Raw genomic sequence first — 12,208 nt, 5'->3', positions numbered from 1 at the left:
CTATTCTCTTGTCAACTGGGTCCAAGCAAATGGCATCCTCTTACCTTCCCAGATGCCTCACTGGCTGCTCTTTTCTCCCCTCTATTGTCGCCCTTTCTAACAAAGGGGGCCCTGCTGCTGGTTGCAGTCAAATATGGGAGAGACGTCACCAACAGGAGGAACAGTGATAGACCCCAAGCATCAAACCGGTCATTCCAGCCCCACCCCACACAAGGCATGCCTGTCCCAGGCAGGAGCGGGCAGACTGAGTTTTTGCAAGATGCAGAACACAGTGAGTGGTGAGGAATGTGGGCCTGGCAGTCAGGGGCCAGTGGGGGGTTTTACCTTGCCACGGCCCTTCCTCGGGACCACTTCCTTGCAGCGTAACCTTGGACAACTGACTTAACGTCACTAAACGTCAGCATTACATTCATAAAATGGCAATAATACTAGTTATCCCCCAGGGTTTGTGTGTGGGAAAAATGAGAAATTACACATAGCGTGCCTTTGGCATTGTATTTGACACACTGTAAAAAAAAATGGGACATATTATTATCATTATGTTATTAAGAAGGGAGGCTGATATCCAGCTGCCTCTGCACAGAAGCCAGTAAATGAGTAGTTGCACGGCCTAGAAATATGGATTGGCATGTACAGGCAGTGTTCAGAGCGGGCTTGCTGGCAGGGGATTTTGGGAAGGAAGCGTATCTTCTCACTGGTGAGTTCATTTAAAAATAATATAAAAGCACATTTGGTGACCTGGTGGTGAGTGTGGTCCCAATACCAGAACGTTTCTCTGACTGCCCTGCAGACAGAAGGTCGTAACAGGTGGTGGTGGCTGGTGGCAGGAGGCGGGGCCCCATGAGCCCCTCCAGCAGCACCTGCAGTGGCCCCGGCCTCCCATCCCTGGCCTTGTATCCTTCTTCGATTCTCTCCAGGTGGGCAAAATGCCACTCACGACTCATTGCAGCAAATGTCTCCAGATCCTTTTAAGAAATGCTCACAAAATGGTCTTCCCGTATTTGCTTCTGATGGTCAAATTAGAGAGCTGAAAGCTTAAATGAAAAAGCTGAAAGGCCCCAAGGCCAGAGAACAGGAGAAAAAGAGACCTCGCGAGGCAGAGTTGAGAGACATTCGCTTCCCGCGCCTCCTGGATATGATCCGAGCTGTTAGAGACGAGCCTGCAGGAAGCTACCAGGCCGCCTGGCTCCCGGGCCCCACGCTGCCACCGACATGCTGGCTGACGGTGAGCTCGTGTCCTCTCATCTTTAAAAATGAAAACATTGTCTGGATCATTGTTTCTCAAATTAGACAGCTACTTCAGAATCACCTGGAGAATTCATTGGAAAATTCAGGATATTCACTTGAAACCACTGGAGTTCAGGAAGGTGGGTAGCAGGAATCTGTATTTGTAATATTCCCTTCGCAGTCAAGTCTGAGGCCCACTGGCCTATGAGAGATCCCTGAGACAGACACACGTCTGCGGGTTCTAAGACTGCCGCCCACCTGGAGGAAGGTTCTAGCAAGCTTCGTTTCTCCTCTCAGGGCACTTGTGATCTACGAGATGTCGATAAAATGGTGGGCATAACAGTAAGCATAGCTAACATCTGAGGTGTCGCAGGCAGGAGGAAGCTGTCTTCCCTGCTGTTCTCTTCCAGCCAGGACCTCCCCGCCAGCCGCCCCGGGTCACAAAAGCTGGCTACCTCCGACAGCCACTGTTCCTATGTGACTCAAGTCCAGCTCTTACTGAATGCAGACCACATATGCACAAAGCAAAGTTTATGGAGTGTTCATCTTATGTCAGTCTCTCACATGTATTACTTTATTAACCATCCAAACAATCCTGTGAGGGGGACACTTGGCTGGCTCAGTCAGTAGAGCATGCAGCTTTTTTTTTTTTTTAGTTTTTTTTTTAATGTTTATTTGTTTTTGAGAGACAGAGCACGAGTCAGGGAGGGTCAGAGACAGAGGGAGACACAGAATCTGAAGCAGGCTCCAGGCTCTGAGCCGTCAGCACAGAGCCCGACGCGGGGCTTGAACCCACAAACCGTGAGATCATGACCCGAGCCAAAGTCAGACACTCAACTGAGCCACTCAGGTGCCCCTACTCTGTCCCCATTTTAATCATGACGTCACTGTAACACCAGGGTCAGTGATGTGTCCACAATCACGCCAGCTGAAAAGGGGAGAAACCAGAATTTGAACCCAGATAATAAGATGCCACAGTGAGTGCTTTTATGTTCCCATATGTAATTTAATCTCCAGGGGTGGGATTTCAGGCATCAGTTTTGAGAGAGAGTCGTAAAGGGTCACAAATTCCTACAGTTCACCAGTGAAATAAGGAAAATTGGATGCACATATCTTAGCTGTTCTTTTCAACCTTAAAACCCAGTTGAACTGAATAAAGTTGAGTGACCTCCATTACCCAGGCCAATGGATCTCTATATGGGGAGGGCAATCTGGAATATTTTAGGTTGTCACATGACCGGGGACTAACAGCATGCTGAACCTGCAGTGGCTAAATGGTCTGCGGCTCTCAAGACAGGCCTACGTGAAGAGCTGCCCTCCCCGTGCAGTGACAGTACGCACGGAGGAAGTCCCACAGGCAATAGAGATACACTGTCCAGTTAAACTGTTCTCACAGGGCTCCCCCAAGATGGGGCAGGGGGCGGGGGGAATACTGAACAATCAGAGTCTCCCGGGCCCTCTCACTTGGTCTTAGCCACCTGGACGTTCCTGTTCCAAGATTCTGTGTATGAGAACTTTGGCAATCTCATACAAGGTTATCTCTATCAGGGAAAAAAAAAAAAAATCACACTGGCATTTGGGTGTCATCCCATCATCTACCTGAATTATATGGAATGTCTTGTTGTCGATGATCTATGTGGGGAAAGATTGCAACCGCATAAACAAAGGCAGTATAAAAATATGCTCCTTCTTTGAGTCTGCACCCAGTAATGGTGATATTAATCACCATTATCATTATAGTTATCCTCCTCAGCATCATCAGAATCAATTCAGCAACTGTTTCTTGTGGTGACGTCTCCTTATTACAACATGGTATTAATTGTATCCGAGTTGATTTTCTGCTTCTACTGCTGAACAGCTGTGTGGGAGTAAATATCCCTCAGTGAAACACCAGCTCAGGCTGCCAGGACTCAGGAAATTGATCCAGATGTGAGCAGGACCAGGGGGGGCAGCTGCAGAATAGAATAAACCGGTGTCTGTGCTAAATTGAGTGATCGGTGTCCAGTTTTTGGGATTCTGGTTCTTCCTTTCCACTACAGTGAGCCATCAAACAGTTAACAGCTTGCATGTTGCTTTTTATTAGTTTAATCTAGGTCAGAAACATTCATCCTGAGGAACTTTGGTGCCTTCTTTATCAAAAAGGAAAAATACAGCTACCAAGAGAATAACCACATGGATTCCCTAAACATCTGATTAAAACTATAACTATCCCAAATTTCTATTGTGGTTATTGGGGAACAAAGCTGTCTCAGCACTTTGATTTTTTTTTTAAGTACATTTCAAAGCACTTTAGTTTGTGACTTCTGCAAATTAGAGCTCTCACGCTTTTTTCCCTAGACAGACTAAGGCAATTACATACCAGCGCAACAGCTATTTTGGTCCCTCCCCTTAGAGTCTCCAAATGACCGGCAAAAGTGCCAGAAGACCTGTTGATTTGTATCTCTCTCATTGCTTTTTATCGTCCCATTGCCTCTGGGACATCACAAACTATGTTTACTTCTCTTTGTTTTAAGGATCTAGCACTGAGTTAAGAATCAGATCTCTTAGCTACCCCCTCTTAACTGTTTGTTTGTCCCTGTGATCTTTGGTGAAGTTACCTGGACCATCATTTCTTCATCTATTAAAAACGGGAGCAATTCTACTTTTGGAATATCTATCTGAAGAAAACGAAAACCTAATTCAGAAAGATATATGCACCTCTATGTTCCTTGTAGCATTCTTTACAACAGCCAAGATATAAGAGCAACTTAAGTGTCCACTGATAGATGAATGGGTAAAGATACCGTGTGTATCTGTGTGTGTGTGTGTGTGTGTGTGCGTGTGTGTGTGTGTATGAAATGGAATGCTACTCAATGATAAGAAGGAACAAAATCTTGCCATTTACAACACGGATGGATCTTGAAGGTATTATGCTAAGTGAATAAGTCAGACAGAGAAAGACAAATACCCCATGATTTCACTTATAAGTTGAATCTAAAACACAAAACAAAACCAAGAAAATAAAACAAGACCTAGATGCACAGATACAGAGAAGAGTGGTGGTTGACAGAGGTAAGGGGTATTTGGCGGGGTCTGGGGTTGGGGCCACAGGCATAATGAGTGAAGGTGGTCAAAAAGTGTAAGCATCCAGTTATAAATAAGTCACAGGAATGTCATGTACAGCATGAGAAATATAGTCAATAGTACTCTATTAACTTTGTATTAACTTTGAATGACAACAAATGGTAACCAGACTTACCGTGGTGATCAGTTTGCAATGTATACAAATGTCAAATCACATGTGGGATACACATAAAATTACTATAATATCCTATGTCAATTATACTTCAATAAAAATTGTTAAAAAATTAATTTTAATAAAAAAAAATAATAATAGCTGGTCTTTTCTCTGCTCACGAGATGAGCAGCAGTGGGATAGGCACGTGACATCATGGGGCTGAATGCAGTGTGACAAGCCTGCTGGAGTCCTCCAGGAAGGTGTGGAGAAGCTTCTAGAAAGACACCTGCAGTATATGACAGAAACCTCACTGTGTTTCCTTCAGCTCTACTATACTCTTTTTTTTTTAAGTTTATTGATTTATTTTGAGAGAGACAGAGATAGCATGAGCAGGGTAGGGGCAGAGAGAGGGGAGAGAGAGAATCCAAGCAGGCTCTGCACTGTCAGCATAAACCTCACATGAACCATGAGGTCATGACCTGAGCCAAAACCAAGAGTCAGACGCTTAACCAGCTGAGCCAGCCAGGTACCCCAATACTACCCTCCTTCTAAGAAAATGTCCTAAGAAAGGCTGCCATGATGGGCTCACAAGTTTTTATATATGAATGAAATTTACTTCTATATTTACAATAATGAAAAGTTACAACCCATCTATATCAACAATATAAGATTAGTTAGGTAAATTACATCCATACAGTGAAATATTATATAGCCATTAAATTTTGGTTTTCAAAAATTTGGTAATGCCATTGGAAAAATTCAAACAAGTAGGTTTTTAAAAAGGATTGAAAAGCATCCAGTTCATTTTTTTCAAACTTTGACACGTCCACACATAGAGTGTGTGCATATGTGTTTATGTATAACATATAAATTTGTATAAAAGGAGGCAGGAGGGAAGAGGGGGAGGAAATTGAAAGAGAAATACATCAAAAGTACTGTTTATCATCTGATGGGCTCTTTTATGATTTACATTCCTTATGTTTTCAATTTTCCAAACTTTCTAATAAGAATAGTTGGTACTTTTACAATCAAGAAAAATAAATATTTTAAAAACTGATTTTGTGTGAAACTATTGAAATTACATTTTAAAATAGTTTTAAGATGTGGGAAAACACCAATACAATAAGAAAATCAAGGTAAATTCTTATTTCACTTAGTGATATGCATTTAAGTTTCCTCCAGGTCTTTTCATGGAGGATAAATGCTTATGATGGCAAAACTACCCAAAGTCATGAATGAAGAAAAGTAAATACGTTAAAATATTAACATTGGTTATTTCTGAATGACAGGATTGGGGTGATATTAACTTTTTTCTCAGTCTTTTTAAAATTAGAACACAACAAACAACAAAAGTGTCTTTTTAAGAATTAAATAAAAGTTCTGATAATGGCAAAAATGTGCATTTTTTAAACTTAATATTTAACATATTAAAAAGAGGGGCACGTTTGGGGCGCCTGGGTAGCTCAGTCGGTTAGGCGTCTGACTTTGGCTCAGGTCACGATCTCACAGTTTGTGAGTTCAAGCCCCGCGTCAGGCTCTGTGCTGATAGCTCAGAGCCTGGAGCCTGCTTCAGATTCTGTGTCTCCCCCTCTCTCTGTCCCTCCCATGCTCATGCTCTGTCTCTCTCTATCTCTCAATAATAAACATTAAAAAAAAATTTTAAAAATAAAAATAATTAAAAAAAAATTTAAAAAATAAAAAGAGGGGCGCCTGGGTGCCTCAGTCGGTTAAGCATCCAACTTCGGCTCAGGTCATGATCTCGAGGTTTGTGAGTTCGAGCCCCGCATCCGGCTCTGTGCTGACAGCTCAGAGCCTGGAGCCTGCTTCGGATTCTGTGTCTCCCTCTTTCTCTTCCCGTCCCCCACTCACACTCTATCTCTGTCCCTCAAAAATAAACATTAAAAAAATTTTTAATAAAATAAATAAAATATTAAAAATATTTTTTAAAACATTTGTGTATCCAGTTATATGAATTCCCTCCTCGTAGATATTCTGGTATATGGAGTGGGGAGGAAATTTCCTTGTTCTAAAACAAGTACAATGTGCCCAAACAAAATCTCTCTATAGCCCCAGAGAATAACCAGAGCAACCAGTGCCCAAACACCCATCTTGCCAGCCTATGTGGAGCCACTATGCCCTCCATGCCCATGAAGCTGTGAGCTCTTACTGCATTGCTACCTGGAGGGACGGGTTGACACTGAGCAGGAAGAAGTGGGGTGTCCAAAAGTTTCATCTCGAGATCCAGCATCAACTATTCAAAAGCCTGTTTAGAGTAGCCTCTTCCTATTTCCTCATGCCAACGGTGTGGAAAATCAAGCTGTGATGAATTAAACAAACACAGGAATCCGAATGAGACAAACATCCCTTCTTGGCTTTGAGAAATGTTGCGGACATTTTAAGAGATACATTTTTTAAAAACTGAATCCTGAGGACATGTGAGTGTCATTGCCCACCCACTGTAAAATGTACTAGTCCTTCCAATCTATAATCCAAAACACACACATACGCATTTGGACCTAAATTGCAAATTTTAGACAAATAGGTATAAATTATTCATATTTGTCAAATGTATATTTTTTAAGGAGAGGGAAATTGCTAATTCTATTAAGACTAAAGTTGAATTTTAACATTTATTTTTTAATTTTGTTTTAATGTTTATTTACTTTTGAGAGAGAGGGAGCGCGCACAAGCAGCGGAGGGGCAGAGAGAGAGGGGGACGCACAATCTGAAGCAGGCTCCAGGCTCTGAGCCGTCAGCATAGAGCCCAGCGAGGGGCTCAAACTCACGAACTGTGAGATCATGACCTGAGTCAAAGTGGGACACTTAACCGACTAAGCCACCCAGGTGCCCCCTTGAATTTTAACTTTAATAAACATTTTTGAGGATTTTTTTTTAATCTGTATAATGATACAGGGAATTTAAAGTCTTTGGGCTGTGCCTCTGCCTTGCCTGTAACAAAGGACTTGGACTCCCTCAATCCCTATGTCCTAACCCCAGCTCCACCTTGGCCTGGCTCCTGTGGTCTTGGTGTCTCCCCCTTCCGTCGAGCACAAAGACGACTGATCACTCCATATGTGACTGGAGGAGCTGTCTACCCAAAGCATATGTATTTAATCAGCTTTAATACCCCTGCAGTCCAGAGGAAATGAAATGCCTGGGACTGGGAATAATTATCATTTCCATTACATTAGCAAGGCTTGCTGGCATGCCAGAGGGGCGGGGCTCTCTCCATCACTCTGTAAACGCTGGCTGGAAGCTTAGGGGAGGGCAGCCGCTGACCGTCCAGTCAGTAACTGAAATGCACACACACCAAACCTCCTCCCTCTCTTGCTCGCTGTTGTCCTCCCTCAATTTTCCCATCTACCTTGAGGTCACAGAATCTCCTGTGATTAATGAAGAAAGTGGCTGATCTTTCACATTTTCTTCAATGTGTCCTTAATATTACTCTTCATTAAAAGAGGGAAATCAAAATCTGTGGCCTTTACAAGCCAGTGAAATATTAGTGGGCACACAGGCAGTCCAAATAAGAAAGCTCCAGAGAGCATCTCGAATCTCATCAGAGGGGCCACTGGTTCTCCAACTCCACACCCCCCTCTCATATAGGGAGTGCTGGGTTACCCGGCACTGGGTTCTCCAACTCCACACCCCCCTCTCATATAGGGAGTGCTGGGTTACCCGGCTCCCATACCGTCCTCTCTAGGGGAAACTTCTGGAGGGGTGCATGAGAGCACAGGAGAAGGCACAGAGGACCTGAGACCCTTTCTGAGCTCTCTTGCAAACTGTGCAAACTGCCTGGGCTATTTGACTTCTCTGAGTTTCGATCTTCTCTTCTATAAAGTGAGACCCTTCCTATTCCTGGCATTGTTGTAAAGATCAGAGGTGGTCGTATTTGTGAATGCTCTTTGTATAGCATAAGCCACTAGGCTGTTAACTAAGAAGTATTGAACTTGTATCCCCAAATATATATGTATATATGCATATATACATATATATATATGTATATGTATGTATGTATAAAAGTTTATAGACACATATCTAATCTTGGCAGGGTGGGGGAAAACACACCCTGTCTTACACTGCAGGAATAAGGATAAACAAGTATAAATTTTGCAATTGACCAACGAATATCAAAAAGCATTCAAAACACATACTCTTTTACCCCAAAACATCCACTGCATGGCTCTTACTTAATTCTTGGCCAAAGGATGTCAGATTGACATATGAGTTTTTGGCATATATAAGAATTACTTTGGGGCACCCAGGTGGCTCAGTCAGTTAAGCGCTCACCTCTTGATCTCCGCTCAAGTCATAATCTCATGGTTCATGAGTTCGAGCCCCACGATGGCCTTCATGCTCAGCACGAAGCCCTTTTGGGATTCGCAATCTCTCCCTCTCTCTCTTTCTGCCCCTTCCCCCTCTCAAAATAAATAAGTAAACTTAAAAAAAAAAAAAAAAAGAATTACTTTGATTGAAGTCTTTTTTCGTTCTTCAAACTTAATAATACTCCCCAACTCAACACTTGTTAGGCTAATTCTAGTATTGAGAATGGTGTCAGTGACATCTGCATCCAGTAATTTCACATAAAAATAAAGTTTATTACATAATTTAAAAATTATTTACGACCTTTCATTCTCAAAAATGATCACATGTCAATGTGTGCCTATGTGTGCACGGTGTGTATGAAAAGGTCAGAAAACGTAGTAGCCGGAAGTTAAAGAGGTTGGACGTAGGAGGTGAGATGAGGGCTTTGTTCCATCTGAAGAGCTGTTGCTTTGAATTCGTTTTATAATGAATATATTTGCTTTTGTATATAAGAAGCCACTTTTTAAGAATACAACATACATCAGCATGTGATTAATAATCTACATAGCGATGGGGCGCCTGAGTGGCTCAGTAGGCTAAGCATTCGACTTCAGCTCAGGTCATGATTTCATGGTCCGTGGCTTCGAGCCCTGCATCAGGCTCTGTGCTGTCAGCTCAGAGCCTGGAGCCTGCTTTGAATTCTGTGTCTCCGTCTCTCTCTGCCCCTCTGTCTCTGTCTCTCTGTCTCTGTTCTCTCTGTGCTCTGTCTCTCAAAAATAAACATAAAAAATTAAAAAAAAAAAAAAAAGAAGAAGAAGAATCTACATAGCACTAATCCTAACAGCCGCAAGAATGCAGAAGGGAAAATCAACAGGAGTATGAGGTAGAGGGGTGGGTCTGACTTAGTAGTGACAGAGAAAGGGCATGCTTATCCAAAGATACAGTAGAAGTTAGAGTTCAGAGCCAAAAACAAAAAAAAACCCAGGGGTGCCTGAGTGGGTCAGTCAGTTAGGCGTCCGACTTTGACTCAGGTCATGATCTCGCTCATGGGTTTGAGCCCTGCATCAGCCTCTGTGCTGACAGCTCGGAACCTGGAGCCTGCTTCAGATTCTGTGTCTCCCTCTCTCTCTCTCTGCCCCTCCCCTGCTCACACTGTCTCTGTCTCTCTAAAAATTAATAAAAAAATAAAATAAAATTTTTTAATAAAAAACAAAAACTGAAGGAAAACTTCTGGCAGGGAAGTTATGGACAATAACGTCTAATAGATCAGAGGCAGAAGATAGAACCTTAAATTTTATCCTGTCATCAAAGGGGGCCCGTGGCCATCGTTGAGCCATTATGTTCAATCTTGAAATATAGATATTTAAGACACCGGCACGTCTATTTGAATATTAAAGTAAGATGCCAGGTATGTGGGGATTTATGAGTAATGAGCAGAAAGTTCTATGGGAACCATTGGGCTGCTCTCAGAAGATGATGACAGCTGTGTTCCCTCTTTTCAGTCACACCATGCCTCAAACCGTTCCCGCACTCAGCTTAAAACAACAATACGTTATTTTTTATGATGCTGCACCGTGGGCTGGGCTCGGCTCTTCTGCTTCATGTGGCATCTGCTGGGGCCGAAGGGCCCAAGAAGGTTGGCACTCGGATGCCTGCTGCCTCGGTTCACGTGCCCACAGCATCTGAACTGCCCTCTACAGCTAGGGGCTGGCCGGGCATCAAGAACCATGAAGAATCTGCGATTTACCCCACGTGCAAGCTAACAAGTTAGTCTGTCGCACTTTCAGAGATGCCGGCGGAAGTCCTATGTGAGCAACAGAGAGGGCCTTCTTACTCGTGGTGCCAGGCGCAGCAGAAGCTTCAGGTCTGCGTCAGGGTCCCCCTGCTGTCTGTCCCCTGGCAGCAACGTGGAGTGACTCAGGTAACTGCCGCTCACAGAGTAGCTCTGCGCCGCAGCTGAGGAACCCTGGGCTTAGCAAACTCCAAATCTTACAAGGGGGCTGCTAACAAACATGGCCAACTTTGTCTCTGAGGGAGGAAACATTATCGCTATTTACCCTGGTCAGGAAACAAATCTGCCCTTGGCCCAGGAGGAAGACCCTATCTCTGTCCTCCCAGGATCTTTGTTAGCCAAACATCCTTGAAAAGACAGTCCAAGACAAAAGCTGTCAAAACATGTAGGAACACCATGGAGGACTGAACTCCCAACACTGAAAATCACTCTTTCTATGTATGACCTCTCCATGTGGTAACTCTTCACAGCCTGAGGGGCTCACGACAGGCAAACCTTCTATATGGCGGCAGGTTTCCAAAGGGCAGAGTTGGAGGCTGCCTACAGGCACCAGATCGCTTCTAGAGCGTGCTATTGGGTCAAAGTCCACCCCAAATCCAGTGCAGACGGAAGAGTGGACTCCACCTCTCAATATGAGGCGCAGTGTTTGCTACAGGGAGGGGAAGGATTGACCATAGCCATGGTTGGTGCCTATCTGCCAAACTCCCTGCCAAGTGGGAGAAGTGGTTTCCACATTGTGGGAAGTAAGCATTTAATGTATGTATAACATTTTAGAAAGTAACAGTTATTTTTTTTTAAAGTGACAGATGAGAACAGAAAGGCTGGGTGGAAAATGTGATCCTGCTCAAGTATACCCTGGACAGAAAAATGTTAAGAATTGCTCTTCCAAAGACCCCACAAACTCATAAGTGCCACAATCCTGACTCTACAGATACTCCCAGACTTACCTATTGGAAAATATGACTGAGAAGTCTTGGATGGGCACAGGAGATATGTGCTTCCAGACTACGGTTCCCCAGATTAATCTGTTGCCTATTCGTGGCCAAGAACCCTCTAGCGTTGGTTTTCCTTGATGGAGACTTTCCTCCATCTACAGAAAGTATGTTTTGTTTGTATCTCAATTGCCAATTTTTGTGGTTTCTATTACTTCCATAGCAATATACATCACCCCTCACATGGTGTTCCCTAGCTCGGGCTCCACACTCCCCCAAGGGGGTTTCTCTGGGAATTTTAAGAGTATTCCTGATCCTACTGTTAGTTAATGGTTCTTAAACCTGGCTGAGCATCAGAAGCATCTGGGTGGATTTTTTTAAGTACACATCCCCATATGATCCCAGATTCACTGGTCAGAGTCTAAGGATGAGGTCCAGGAATCTGTGGGCTCCCAGATGATTGCCATGTGGCCAGTCTGGCTTATCCTGAGCACCCAAACCCGGGAACCTGTGACTGAGCTGAGTTTTGTACAGCCACTTTCTCACTGTCGCGAGGACCCTCCGCTCTCCCCCAGTGACGCCATCCCATAATCGGCTACTGACCCTGCCCCCACTTCAGATCAAACCCTCCACAGTGAGGCAGCACCTCAAAGAGAAGCGTACTACCTTAGGTATCAGTGAAATGAGGGAAAGCGAGCCACTGGAGAACCTCCATTCTTCAATAAACAGAACAACTGC

The 12,208-nt window shown here is 43.8% G+C and overlaps 1 long non-coding RNA gene across 1 annotated transcript in view; it reads right to left on the bottom strand.

Annotated features, from left to right (window-relative positions):
- LOC132691844 (uncharacterized) overlaps positions 1-12,208 on the bottom strand; it is a 126,200-nt gene that overhangs the window by 48,638 nt on the left and 65,354 nt on the right. The window contains exon 3 of the long non-coding RNA XR_009616026.2: positions 6,623-6,761. This is a non-coding gene — a long non-coding RNA (uncharacterized LOC132691844). The remainder of the gene's footprint in view (positions 1-6,622; positions 6,762-12,208) is intronic.

The sequence above is a fragment of the Panthera onca genome, chromosome B1 (assembly GCF_046562875.1).
Source record: "Panthera onca isolate mPanOnc1 chromosome B1, mPanOnc1 haplotype 2, whole genome shotgun sequence".
Taxonomy (NCBI): domain Eukaryota; kingdom Metazoa; phylum Chordata; class Mammalia; order Carnivora; family Felidae; genus Panthera; species Panthera onca.
This window is presented reverse-complemented; position numbering and strand designations above follow the sequence as displayed.